General features: G+C 50.4%; 2 long non-coding RNA genes across 4 annotated transcripts in view; one reads left to right on the forward strand and one right to left on the reverse strand.

Annotated features, from left to right (window-relative positions):
- LOC132333168 (uncharacterized) overlaps positions 1-11,935 on the forward strand; it is a 30,350-nt gene extending 18,415 nt beyond the window's left edge. For all 3 annotated transcript variants that reach the window (XR_009488078.1, XR_009488076.1, XR_009488077.1), the window contains 2 exons: positions 7,426-7,563; positions 10,717-11,935. This is a non-coding gene — a long non-coding RNA (uncharacterized LOC132333168). The remainder of the gene's footprint in view (positions 1-7,425; positions 7,564-10,716) is intronic.
- The window catches only part of LOC132333170 (uncharacterized), a 63,074-nt gene continuing 48,650 nt past the window's right edge, over positions 6-14,429 (reverse strand). The window contains exons 3-4 of the long non-coding RNA XR_009488080.1: positions 5,252-5,350; positions 6-4,311 (exon numbers count right to left, since the gene is read on the reverse strand). This is a non-coding gene — a long non-coding RNA (uncharacterized LOC132333170). The remainder of the gene's footprint in view (positions 4,312-5,251; positions 5,351-14,429) is intronic.

The following is a 14,429-nucleotide window of genomic DNA, read 5'->3' on the forward strand; positions in this document are numbered from 1 at the left end:
CTGAATGGGTGTCGAGGTGCACTTTGGTGGCCTTTTATTCTTCTTTATAACAAAGAATTCAAAGCTTTAGTGGGAGAGTTGGCAGTAAGCTCAGGAGATGGGGAGACTTCTGAGGATGATTTCCCAGATTCTGGGAGTGACTACAGTACAACTAATGTTGGAAAATAAAGGAATTGACTCAGCAGGAGGCAAAAGGGAACAAGTGGAAGAGGAACTCTGCTCTGGAAAGCTACGAGGAGAATATGACACAAAGCAGAAAAGAGAAATAAGGCCCAAAAAAAGAAATCTGATGTGTATTTCAGAGGGATTCCTTCTGACAGCCTGACTGTCCAAAAACTGCTGAGTGCCATTCTCAGGGAGTTGGGCCTTACACGAAGTCCAGGGAATTTTGGCCCAAAACAACAAAGAGATGCTTTTGCTCAGAGCTCGTTCCCATCCTCCCCAACAGTCCAGGGGCTCTCTCCAGTCCCCCCTGGCTCAATCTAAGCAGTGTGAAAGTGTTGCTCCTGACATTACACCCTCCTTTCCCAGGCAAAATTAATGCTTGAAGCAACGCTGATCTAAACACATAATTAAACCCCCTCCAGCCCACCTACCTAATAAACTCATTTCCAGACACCAATTAACCTCTGAGGTTATTACTGGGGATTACAGATCTCCCTAGAACTCCTCGTGCCAGGATGCAGGGAGCCCACTTGTTCTGCAAGTGTCAGGTCATGGGGATCACCTTAACCTTGGATCCTTGTCCAGCTACCACAGTCCTGGGAATAAAATTAATAACTTTCTGGCATTTTCTTCCTCTCTAAGAAATTGAGAAAGTGTTATCTCTTCCTCCTCATAATTTTCCCTTGTATTTTGAGTCCCCAGACATCTGTACTTTGTTAAAGCACTGCCCATTTCAGAGGCTTTTTCCAGGACTGGATAAACTCTGGTGACAGATATCCAAGCTGCTTTGTACATTTAGTAGTCCCTAAATGTCTGTTTTGGAGTCTGTTCCAGATTCTAATCATGTTACATTAAGGTTCAGGGACTCAGTAAACTCTCCCCTCCCAATCCCCAAGAAAAACAGAAACAACAGCCCTTCAACCCTAGCTCAAGCACAAACCTCTCTGAAATCCCAGCCCAGAACCATCTTTCGTCAGTCTCTGTTTCTGTGACTCCGGGACTCCACAGGATGTGCAGAGTCTCCTTGTCCAAGGAAAGAACACCCATGACATGACTCAGGACTTTCTCCTGACAGAACAAGGTAGAGAGGCTGCTCATGGCCAGCCCATTCACATTAAGGGGCTGTTTAACTCTCCAACCTTTCTGGAGCCTCACTGGGCTGTGGGAGTTTTGGGCTGCTCTGTTGTTCCACGTTGGTTTTCATTCCTCATTTCTTTGACACCTGATGCCATGTGGTTTGTAGAAGTCCCTCTGGGCTCAATAAACTATGGATCTGAGCCTCCTTATTCTGCTTTTTTCTTCCACCTATGGGGACTCCTCTGGGTTTCTTTTTCCTCTGTCCAGCTGCAAACTTGCAGGTAACTTTTGGGAATTTTGTATTGGCGAAGTTACTCCCAACTCTGGTGACTGAGTTTCAGAAGGAATTCAAGGAAAGGGAAGAATGGCAGGAAAACAGCAAGATACCTCTTTAGAAACCAAGCCTAGTGCAAAAGGGCTGCTGGAAATCTTGTTTTCATCACCCACAAATTCCCTGATGCTGGAAAACGTTCCCCGCTTTCCCATCTTCTCCCATTTGCTGCAAGTTCTGACAGGAACAGCTTCTGCTGGGAAGAGCTGACTGTGCCAGAATGGGAGAGCTGCTGTTCCTCCACAGCCCTCCCCTCCCCAGATCCCCACATTTCAGCCCAGAAAATGGAAATTGCTCTGTGTTTACCAACCCTCCTGCTCCTTCCTGCTCCACCAGGACCTCTGTGCCTGAGCCAGGTCTCTGCTGTTTACAAGCCCATCTGCTGCTGTTGCTTTTCCTCACCTCAAGTTTGAATGCTCTGTTCAGGATTTTGCTCACCATTGTGTTGGGAACTGCAAAGAGCAGCCGAAGATTTCAGGTGGGAAGTGAGCAGCAGGGAGAGAGGAATGCAAATCTGTTCTCATCTAAAGAACCCTCAAAATAATTAAAAAAAAAAAAGAAAGAACCAGATGAACCAGATGAAAGAAGAAATTCCAAATGTTTTCAGCAGCACAGTCATTCTAAGGAGAGTTTGTCTCATATTTTTGTGAGAATTTGAACATTTAGAACCAGAAGGGAAAAAGCACAAGTGTTCCAATGGCTGTTGCCCTGAAATTACTCTGGTCCCTCTGGTTTCTGCAGTTTAGGCTCTATAGGAGCTTCAAGCCTCCACTTTGCCAAACCTGTCAAAAGTGAGTTGAGAGCTTTCCATGCAGTGCAACTCAAGGCTGTATCTCTCCAGGAGATGAGGGGAGACCCTTGGGAGTCAGAGAGAGACTGGAAATGTCTGTGTCTGCCCAGAGACCCCTCTGAGCAGCAGAGCTGCTGCCCTCCTGCCTGAGCCTGCATGAGGGGTTCTCTCTCCAGAGACTGATAGATTCAAGCTCTCTCCTATCCTTCCCTTTGCCAGCAGGGCAGCACAGTGTGGAACAAGCCTGGGCAGGTGCTCAGACACCACCAGGCTCCTGCCAGGAGCAGGGATGGGAGGCAGCCAGGCTGTGGCTCATGCTGTGCTCCAGGACACAGAGTGGCTGCAGTGGGAACCAGTGACACCCCAGCTCTGCTGGGCCCCACTGCTGGGCCTGGGTTCTGTCTGTTCCCAGTCCATGCTGGTGCCTGGATTGGAAGGGAAAACAGAAATTGTTTTCCTGGGCCCTTCTCAGAGTCAGTGAGAATCAGAAGAACCCAAAGAGCTGAACTGCCCTGACCAGAAAACATCAGTGGCCAAAGTGTCTTTGCTCCAGCCCTTCCTGGGCTTAACTCCTGGAGTGGTGAACTCAGCCAAGAACTGGCTAAAGGAAGCAGCACTTGGAACAGGCTCTGCTGTGCCCTGAGCTTTGGGAGGCCCAGCCTGTGCAGACCCACCTGCCCTTCCACGTGGGAGAGCAGACACGTCAGGTTACAGAACAAACATCCACGGGAAGTTCACACTCTGTCTGTGGACAGTGACCAAGAAGGAGCAGGAGGAACTGGGAAGTGGAAAGGATGGATTCTCAGGAAGGAAAAGCCCACCAGAGGTTCCTTCTGACTGTCCCTCAGTGCCACTGGAGCACAGTGGATCAGCTGCACCAGTTCTCAGCCAGGAATCTGCCTGGTTTAGGGAGGAACACACTGTCCTACTTGGCAGCCTCCTGGCCCTGCCCTACCAGCTCAGCACAATGCACAGATCCCATCCCAGGGCTGGAGGCTGCTCTGCTCTGACCTGGAACCCAGGATAACATTTCCTGCTGTCTGCAATGCCTATGGCCCTTCCCCAAAGGATGTGTGGGTTTGGATTATCTCTCTTTGAGGACTTCACTATGCAGAGCAAGGTCTGAAGAGCCCAGAACTGTCCAGAGATGCTGAGTGAGTGCTGGTTCACCTTCTCCAGCCCAGAGCACTCAGGGAAACTGCTGGATTTACAGACAAACTTCCAGTGGAGCCAGCAAGGTGCTGGGATGCCCTGGAAATGCAGTGCTGAGCAGGTGAGGACAGAAAAACTGAAATTAGACTTTGCAAGAAGTTCCTGCCTCATTCACTCCCAGAAATGTCCTCTGTTCCTGGGAATAGCTGTGTCTAACACCAGGCAGTGCTGCAGCTCCAGGGCCTGGAGCAGGACCTCTGGAGCACACATGCTCTTCGTTAATGCTAATCCAGGAGCAGGAATGATCCAAGAGCAGAACCTCCGAGGGGATTAGGTACAGACACAGCCTCACGGAGCTGCGCTGCAGGGCGGGATCCAACCTGAACGCCCTCCAAAACGCACTCAGATCTGGTTGCTCTGGTTTGGCCTCGACTCCAGCAGGACGGAAGGAGCTCAGGGAGATGGTGAGAGAGGGGAGAAGGAAGAAAGGAAAACAGTCTGCTCCCTGTGCTCCCCAAAAAGCAGCGTTTCACTGCTGGGGCTCTCAGCGTGCACTACAAACTCGCCTCCCTTCCCTCGCTCCCACTTACATTGTTCACTTTCCTGCAAATTGTTTCCACATTCTGTATAAATAACCCCGGTGCCAGCGAGGGGGAGGGGAGGCGCAGGGAAGGGGTGGGAGGAAATCCAGTGGCTTTGTTACTTTGGAAAAAGAAGGTGGAGGATGGAGAGGAGCGGTTGGAGCGGGAGCCCCGGCAGACGGAGCAGAGAGTTGCCATCGAGCTTGCGTTCAGACCTGGAGGAAGAAGAGTAAACAAGGAGGAGATTATATATAATTATAGACAATCATGTTGCCGGGGATAAACAGGGATCAAAAGCACGGAGGCACTGGAGTCTGGCACATCCCCAAGCACGGAACAGAAGCCAGCCAGAGAGAGGCACTGCGGCAGGAACGCGCTTCCCTTTGGGCCTGCTTTCACTTAGCTCGGGGGCTGGGGGTTTTTTCTCTCTTTTTGGCTGGAGGCATTCCCCCATAAAGAGAGGAGCCCATCCAATGGGGAACAGAAGCCATAGTGAAGTCAGCAGAATTCTTGTCTGTGACATTCACCGATTACCCTGTGAGAAACGTCAGAAATGTTTGGAAAAGATACAGCCCACAGAGGTCAGCAGGAACAACAACAACAGGAATTTCTGAACAAAAATGGCTTTAGAGACACTCCAGAATCTGTGCCTGAGTGTCCTGTGGGCAACTCCTCCTTGGCAGGATGCAGAAGGGGAGCTGTAGCTCAGGGTGGCACTCGGGTCTTGCTTGTGGTTCCCAAGGATCCGGGGTTTGCTTAATGGGGAAATAGTGAACAAAGCCATGGAGAAAACCTGAAACAACAGCAGATGGGCCATAAGGGCTGTGCTGTGGGTTTTTAAACGAGGACTTGGGGGAATTTAACAAAGAAAAAAGAAAATGAGCCTCCTTCGTTTCCTTGAAGGCTCTTGAGAGTCAGAGGGAAGGTGACAAACAAAGGATAGCAACCGCGGATGGTGACAGGAGGAGATTGTTTAGCAAGGCAGTGTGAAGAGCTCTCTCCCCAGCACTGTTTTCAATCCAAATAGCTCATAGCCTGCTGAATTCTTAAGCCATTTTGCTGATCTCTCAGCTGTTCTTCATCGAGAACACAGGCAGATACTTCAAAGCAAAAAAGCAGAGAGGAAAAATAAATATATATAAGAAACAACCAGACCTGTGTTTAGAATCTGCATAAGATCAGAGGAGGCAGGGAATGCTCACAGGCTTCTTCAGCTTCTCCCTTTCAGTACAGGTGCTCCAAGTGTCCTTTCCCCTAAGTAAAGAAAATGGATTTTTTAAAGGGAAATGACATTTACTCTCTGAGAACAATGTCACAGTTTGGTGGATGATATTATCTGGCTATCTGGTTGTAGGATTGTATATTTTCTGTGCATTCATCATTATGGGCATCTTTCCTCTGGGATTTCTTCTGCTGATAAATCCTTCCCCAGAGGATGTACCTCTGTGTGTGCCCACGTGGGAGCAAGTGAAAGATCTCTCTGCTGGCCATGTAGAAACTGTTTGGGTATCACAGACAAGTGATAAAACAGGAGTCATGTTCCTCTCCAAACTGCTGGAAAGAGCTCAGAAAGAGCAGAGGGCATGGACTTGGAAAAGACAGTAAAGGGTTAAAAAAGGTATTTGGAGTCCAAGTCTTATCTACTCCAAATTTACATCGACTCTGTGAGGTAATATTTAAGCAATCTCCTCCCATGCCAAGTTACAACAGCTCCTTCCAAATATCCCAGACAGTGAACAGAACCAAGACTAAAAAAAAAGATAAAACAATGATAGCAAAAATAGCCAAGTGTGTCCTTTCCCAGTGCCCCTGTGCAAAGTGGGGCACAAACAGTGCCAGGACAGAGCCTGGGGGTGAGAGGGTAGCTCTGGACAGGCTACAGCCTCTTCACTTTCTCTTTCATTTGTACCTGACCAAGAACAGGGAAGGACACAGAGCTCTTGTCCCGATGTTCTGGCAAAACTGAAATGAGGTTACTGCTCTCCTGCAAGCACAAATGAACATCAATCACCAAACACTCATCAAAGCACAAAACACAGTCCCTCGGTGTTGTTAGACAGCAAGAATTAAGAGTTTATCAAGCTGGAAAGAGCAGATCCTCGAGGGAGAATGGATTTCATAAGCAAGCAGCAAATCCTTCTCCAGGCGCCTTGGTGCAACTTTGGCAGTGAGAAAATCAAAAGAGCTCCCACCTAAAGAGAAACACACAGGAGTGTTCCCAGCAGGCTTCTTAGGAAAAGCCCTTGGCGGGAGAAAGTGTCAATCCTGCCTCGCCTCCTCCAGCTTTCCTGAAGCAAAGAGGGAAAAAAGACAAGGGGAAATGAAACAGAGTGAGGTATTTGCACTGCTGCTTATTTTTGCCCTGCAAAACAAATCTCTGTATGCTGGAGGAATGGTTTGTACTGGCTTGTCACAAAAACTCTGCAGCTGGAGCAGTCAGGGGGGCACCCTGGCCTAGGACAGGCTGGAGGCAGCAGGAGCTGCCTGACACCTCCCCCAGAGGGGCATCCCCAGAGCTCTGCCAGGGCCAGGGCTGCAGCAGAAGCTGCTGAAGGTTGGCAGAGGTGCAACTCAGCTGCATCTCACCCTGCTAATCTCATTTTGGAGACTGGAACTTGCCCCTGGGGAATGAAAATAAGACTGAAGCATTTCTTTATTCCAAGTTTGCCTGGCTGCCTTGGAGTCCCACCTCTGGAAAATCCAAAGATAAAGGGACAGAGCAATTAGGGTTTTCTCGTGGTGCTGGAAATCCTTGTATTCCCAGCCCTAGGACACTGTTATGTCCTAAAGTGTGCAAGTGCACAGTAACTGCACAGAGATGGGGGATTTCTCTGAGGTCAGGGATCACGGGCTGGGGGGGACCAGGGGATGAGCTGCAGCATCACCCACTGCACCTTTAGTCACCAGTGAGCTCTCCACGGCCCCAGTTCCCTAGCCAGGTGCTCAGGAGGCAGATGTTTAAACCTGCCATCCAGAAAATGTGCTTCCCTGTCACTGCTTATGTGCTGACACTCCTTCTGCAGCCACTTTGGAAATAAATATTCCCATTCTTATGAAAATGGGCAGGGATGAGCTCAGCCCTCCAGGCCAGAGCTGCTGGGCACAGACAACTTCCAACACATGCCTGTAATGAAGTAGAGAGATGCTCAGGGGAACCCAACATTTTGGTTAATGAAAAAAAGCCCTGCTTCAAGCTTCTTATTATAAGCTGTGGCAAGATGAAACTCAAGACATAAGTCTCTTTGTATTTAATAATACATGGGATCGATTTTTTCCTGTGGAGAAACTTCAATGAACACCTTTTTTTTTGTTTAAATCTTTTGTTGCAGGTATTGATTATTCATTGAAAATCTAAACCCCAAAGATGTGACCAAATGATTTCACCAAAAAGGTCTGATTTCTGCTCCAAAGCAGGCATTTCCAAGCAGTGACAACCCTTTTGCTGTACAGATATTGTGGTGCTGATGGTGAGTTTATAATTAGCCCATACAAATGTGTACACAAATGTGCATAACTGCATTTCAGGGGAAACTACTCACCCCCTAAAGCAAAAATGCACCTACAATACACACCGGGGAAATGCAGCAAGCATTCTGATCTTAGCAGGTAATTAAAGCAGATTAATAAAAGTCAATTTATTACTAAAGTGTCCCCAGAAAGACTCCCACAAAGCCCCTTTGAAGAGCCATGTCTGCTGAGGAGGCACCACTCCCTGGCTTTACTATTAAATCACTTTGTCACAGAGATGGTCCAGCAGGCAATGACTCAAACTCCTGTGTTTCTATACCTGATGCAACATGAGGGTGCCATCCTTTAAATATGTATTTATGCTTCTTTAACCTCCCAGATCTCCTCCTGAGCAGCGGCTGTACTGCGGCTCTGCTGGGATTTATTCTCCGAGCTGGAGGGGGGGTGAAGCAGATTGAGATGTACATGAGACAGGAGGAGGCAGAGGGAGAGAAAGAAAGGAAAAAAATCAATTAACGACCTGATCCGGGGACAAAACAGCACAATTGTGGTCCCTAAAGTCCCCTCAAGTCGGTCGTGGGCGTAAGTGCTGGGGAGGGACGCAGTGCTGTGTGACAGAGCCCAGTTCCAGCGGCCGGGCACGAGTCTCCAGATCACAATAAGGCAGCTTGAAGGTGACAGATTTCATTGTTGAAGGTGATAAAATTCCACGTGGCGCTCTGCAAAACAAGGGCTGGAGCTGCGCCCGCGGAGAGGGAGCAGCGCCGCAGGCAGTGCGGCGGGAGGGAGCGCTCGGCTGCTCTCCCGGCCTGGAAAATCCTGGAGAAGTGCCCGATGTCGGCGTGGGTGACAGGTTTGCTCTTGGCTGACACAGGGCAGGGGAGCTGCCGGGGGCCAAGAGAACCTCGGCATTGCCACCTGTGCCGTGGGAGTGCCGCGGCTGCAGCGGAACGGCGTCTGCCGGGGGTGGGCACCCGGGGAGCGCAGGGAGGGAAAGGGAAAGGGAAAGGGAAAGGGAAAGGGAAAGGGAAAGGGAAAGGGAAAGGGAAAGGGAAAGGGAAAGGGAAAGGGAAAGGGAAAGGGAAAGGGAAAGGGAAAGGGAAAGGGAAAGGGAAAGGGAAAGGGAAAGGGAAAGGGAAAGGGAAAGGGAAAGGGAAAGGACATCCAGGCAGGATCCTGCGGGATGCACAGCGGCCACTGCACCTTCTCCTACCCCTGCTCCTTGCAGCTGCTCTCCCCCAGTTCCCTCCCATCTCCTGTGGGGGTTACACCAGCGCAGGTTCGTCATGAACAAGGTGTCCCAAAAGCTCCAGGATTCATTTTCCAAAATAACCCCCGATGCTGTTACACAGCTAAAACACCCATCCAGCAAAAGCCTGACCTTTGCTATCATTAACATGTGCCCACTTTGCTGCAGAGACTCTGGGCAAGGGCTGGGCAAGGACAGGTGCTGACTCCCAGTCACACAGAAGCACAGCTCAGGCTGGACACTGCCCCGGCCAGGCTGCTTGAAATGCAGGAAAGACGCAGTGGCAGAGATGTGAAAACAACAGGAAAATCAAAGCCTGAGACTAAAGGAGCAATTAAACCAGCCTCAGAATATATTTGAGTCAAATCAATCCATACAAGAATTGCAGTCACGGTGTGCTGGTGCCCACACTTTTCCCTCCCTCCCTCTTCATTTCCCTCTCTCTCTCCCTCCCTCCCTCCCTCCCCAACCCAGGCTGAGACCCAGCCTCACTGTCTGCTTCATCAGAATATGCACAAAGTGCAGTGACAACACGTCTCCTAAGATGCTTTATCAGTTTTTCAAAGTCCCAGTTCATCCTCCTCTTGTGGATCCATTTACATATTGATGTATTTATTCCCCTCTCTCCAGGCAGGCCCCATGAGATTAAACTATTTTATTTACAAAGACATTGGGGTTGCAGCTCCTAACAATTAAGTCAGCCAAGATGGAACTTTGCTGGTGCTCCCAGATTGATGTGTGAACAGAGGAATCGGCCTCATCAGCGATTTGGGAGCAGCCAGGGGGGACTGGCTCAACCCCATCTCTATAAACCACTCAATAGCTGCTGCAACTGGGAAAAATGAATTGGGGTGGTGGGAGGCACCAATGTGCAGCAGGGAGAGATAATGAGGCTACAGAAAGAGAGATTAATAAAACCAGAAAGAGAAACTTTGCCAACAGGGCTCACCTTCAAAGGTTGGTGCTCCAGAATGGTTTGTGCCCCCTGGGAACCTGCAGGCTCCTGGGAGCTGCCCCTGCTCCGTCTCCCCCATCCAAGCCAAGCACACAAGGCTCCAGCATGTGTTCCTGTTGGATCCTGTGCCTCTCACCAGGTGAAATACATCCATCAGAGCACCTCAGGCTCCTTAAACACTGAAAAGTCACCTGCCTATTCAGGCCTGTATAAATCTGGCACACTATTGCCTCTCCCTGAGAGCAACTTCATCCAGCAGCAGCGTTCTTCCCAGCATCTCTGACATTTCAGAATTATATTTAGAGACCTAGATGGGAATTTAATTTTGAAGTTTTCCATGGCACCCTGTCATATAAATATTCCTCAGTGCCTGCCGTCGGGGGGTGTCGGCGCGGAGCGAGCCCGTGCCGCTGCCTCTAATTAAACAGGCCCAAGGAAAGGGCCTGTTTAATAGATCAGCTCCTTTCTGATCCACTAAAGAGTGCTGGAACCATCTTAAAAGTCAGCACGTGTCTCCCCATTAATTCTCACCCTGATCTTTTGCATAGTGCTATCGCCCGGCTAATTAATCACCGGTGTGAGCTCGAGCACTAATTGGAACAATGAATCATTTTTTTTTGTCTGTTCCTGGTCACTTCTAGCCTATAGGAATGCAGCTACTGCCATTACTTTAATAATTATTATAAATATAAAAAGCCAGCAGCACGCACTACATTTGGTAGGCATTAAAAAAGACGTGGTATTTGGCCTGGAGCATTAACAATCTGGTGCATGTTCAGCGGAGTGATGGATGCAGCTCGCTGACAGTCCAGAAATGTGCTCCCTGAATCACTTGAACTCAGGACACTCTTTGAAGGTGCTGGGGAAAGCACAGGTTTCAGGGATCCAGTGTCTGGATCGACACGCTTCGGCAGGTCCTGGCCACTCATGGCTTGTTGGGACTCCCAGGGCACCCAGGGATGGAAACATCTCCATGAAGTGCACGAGGGAGGAGAAGCTGCTGACGGAGCTGTTCCAAGGGATCAGATTATAAATGTATGGAATGACTCAGGTGCACCCTGCATCCTGCCCAGGAGAAGCACCTGCATGCACAATGCCTGGCTGGGATGTGGCACTGACAGCTCAGGCACCGGGGTCAGGACTCACCTCCAGTGTCAGACTGGCGCAAGTGCTTTGGATGCTGGGAAATGCAAAGCCACAAGGATGAGAACAGACCTTTTCTGGGGGGAAACAAAAGCTAAAATGTGAATAGCTATAAACCCCCAATTTGTCACCAGAGGACAGCAAGTATTTCCTTTCCTTGCCAGCCTGGAGGCTGGGGAGAAGCAGAAGTGGCTGAAGGAGAGCTCAAGGTGAGGCCCGTTATTTACTGCTGCTGATGAATAAGCAAAGCCCCACATCATGTTTTCCTGCAGGACAGGAAAAGCTCTGGAGTGTTTAGCAGGCTGGGCAGTTGTTCTTTTCCCCCTCCTGGGGTGTGTTTTACATGCTCTTCCAGCGAGACGCAGTCCCACTATTAGTTGTTCACACACATAAAACACATGGAATTCTCCTCCACCCCCACTCACACCCAGCAGACCAGCTGGGGGAGAGCTGGAAAAGTCACCCACCGAGACAGAGGTGGGGGGAATAATGTAAAAAAGATCCAAAAGGATTCGTGTTGGTTTTTTTAAAAATGTAATATACTTCTCTGCACCAGTTTAAAAGCACAGGCTTGTTTGAACTTCCTAGGGAAGGCGGGAGCAGGGGGCAGGAATTGGCAGGCTCCGATCTGGCTGCTTTTCCTTATTATGAGAAAATCCACTCTGGTCTTGTGCGAGGGTATGAATTCTTCATCTCATACTGTGTTTGCACAGAAGCGTGAAATACATCCCGAGCGCTGGTGCCGTCCCCAGAGCACAATGCGAGAACAAGGAGGGCACTGAGAGCGGGGCCGCTGCTCGCCCAGGGCCCGGGCTCTGCACTGCATTCAGCACATCCACGGCGCTGAAAAGGAGAGCCCCAGGCACGTATTTCCTCCCCGGAGCTCGGGGGCCCTGGGCTGCGAGCTGCCATCCCTGTGGGAAGCTCCCACCCTCCTTTCCGTAAACGTTCCCCCCGCTGCCGCTGAATCACCAAATAATCAGGAGACCCGTGGGAAGGAAATTAAAGGGTGGTTATCACGCTGCCGTGTTCTGCTCACTTTATTTGTTTTAAATGACCATGAAAGCAAAGGGGGGGAAAGAAAACACACAAGTGGGAACTTAATTGAGCTGCTGAAATGTCTTCAAAGGAGCATTCTGGGCTGGATCGCGATGCCTCGGCTCCCACTGGTGGCATTTGCTCACATGAGTGGGCAGCTGATGAGGCAGTTTGGGACCTTTCTCTGAGTGATCTGTGTCTTCTGCTGCAGTTTTGGAGCAGACACCCAGCTCTGAGGGCTTGGGGACACTGGATATTCCAGAAAGGGGCAGGATGGGAGTGGGCTGCAGGTATCCAGCATTGCTTTGGGCTACAAGGGTCTGAGTCCTTGTTCACGGCAGGCTTGCTGTTCCAGGGGGAATATCCATCTTGGGATACAGCTTTTCCCTCCTGGAGCCAAAGACCACCTGCCCTGGCTCCACTTCTGGGCAGGAGGAAAGGGGAGCCCACTCCACTCATCAAGGGCACCAAAGTGCAGGCGCAAGGTGACAAAACCAGCCTAAGTCACAAAGTGGCCTTGGTTAGACGCTGTCTCAGGATGGAGGTTTGGGAAGGGCTTCCAGAGGGACTGCAGAGCCCATGGAGGTTTCATGGGGCAGGAGAGCACATCAAAGAGCTGGGCAGCCACTGGTCCAGGACAGGAGCACGATCAGAGGGACAAGAACAGTGCCACAGGAACAGAAGGGAACATGCCATGGAAGTGGCCGAAAAGGACCCAAATGTGGGACAGAGAAGAGGGAGGAACTGCCCTGACCAACTGGCTGAAGCTGGAATGTAGGAGAGGGGGCAAAGAAAAGCCAAGATGTGGAAAGGCAAGTCCCATAATGCAGCACAAACCGAGCCACCCACACCTGAGGGAGAAGACAGGGCGGGACCGTGTGGGAAAAGGGGGCTCAGGAGATCCAGTGTGGGAGCCCAGGGATCTGACAGGGAACCTGCTGGACCTGCTGGAGCAGCCACACTCTGGCTGATCTCCGAGTGGAACAGAACTTGCCTCTGGCTTGTAACACCCCGTTTTGTTATGAGTCCAATAGGCACCCAAGTAAATAAAAATGGGTTCCTCTCTATTCAGTCTTCTACTGGATCTTAACATCTTCTAACATGCAGGAAACTCTGTCAAGGACCTCTTGGGAAGGATCCCCGCATTCTCATGTCTCATGAGTTCCGAGTCCCGTGCAAATCCAAATGAAGGCAAATGGGAGGAGAGGGAGCTGAGCTGTTCTGCCTTGCTGTGTTCATCCCTTACGCAGGCCCAGCACTGCTCAAAGGAATGAAGTAGCTCCTTTCTGATCCATTTGCCCAATCTCCTCCTTATGCATGGGCTGACTCTAGCCCAGCAGGGGTTTTTGGGATGCCCTGTCTCCTGCTCAGCTCCTCCTGCCCCTATCTCCATGCCCCAGGTGTTTTGTCAGGTGCCTTCCAGCCCCAGGATCCCCCAGGAGACTGGTGCTCTGAAATCCAGCAAGGAGGGGTATACATCCCACTTGTGCTGGGAAGATAATGAAAAGGGCAGCCAGGGATGGAAAGGGGGAAGGAGACCTTCCTGCACACCTCCTGCTCCACTGGCTCTCACTAGGTCAGCACTTCCTGGGAATTACTGTGTTGCCAGATGTTGATTGGGCATCTGACAGGAGATGAATAAAACCAATAAAGCTCTTATTTCTGGCTATAAAAACAATAATGAAAAGCAGACAGGGATGGGGGATATGCTGCCTAAAGCCTTCCTAGGCCACACTGAGCTGACTGTCACAGGAACTACCTTCAGCTGCCCTCCCTTCTTGTTCCCTCCTGCCTGTGTGCCATGAGCAACAGGCCTGAGATGGAGCACTTGGATGATACTGTGTAGAGTCAGAATTCCTCTATTCCTGTCCAAGCTCCCCAGCCATGATCCTCCTCCAGAGCAGTCTGTGCTGAGCTGACCCCACAGTGAGATCAGGGCTGTGCACAGCGAGGCAGCTCCGGCATCCCCGCATGGGCCAAGGCACCTCCTTTCAATAAAAATTCCTCTGCCTCCAGGGGAGCATGGGAGAGCTCCAGTTCCTGTGCCAAAGGCTGCCCAGGTCTCTCTCCCAGAGGCACAGCCCTGCCTGTTCTTTCAGCTCCTACACAGCTAAAGACCAAGGTCTGAATATCAACCTCTTCCTTTGTGCTCTGCTGTACCAGCCTGGGGATATTTGGCCAATTCTGAGGAGTTCTGAGATTCTGAGATGTATTTCTGCAGGGAGATTTGCTACACAGCTGCCAGCAGAAGAGCTGCCTCTGTCTCTCCCTCCAACAGTGACACCTCTGCTCTTGGGAAGTGCTGCAAAAGGGGCAGGTGATAGAATCAGAAAACCCCAGAATCCCAGACTGGTTTGGGTTGGATGGGTCCTTGAAGATCACTTCATCCCACCCCCCTGTGGGCAGGGACACCTTCCACTCTCCCAGGTTGCTCCAAACCCCATCCAACCTGGCCCTGGACACTTCTGGGGATCCAGGGG

The sequence above is a fragment of the Haemorhous mexicanus genome, chromosome 13 (assembly GCF_027477595.1).
Source record: "Haemorhous mexicanus isolate bHaeMex1 chromosome 13, bHaeMex1.pri, whole genome shotgun sequence".
In the NCBI taxonomy this organism is placed as follows: Eukaryota; Metazoa; Chordata; class Aves; order Passeriformes; family Fringillidae; genus Haemorhous; species Haemorhous mexicanus.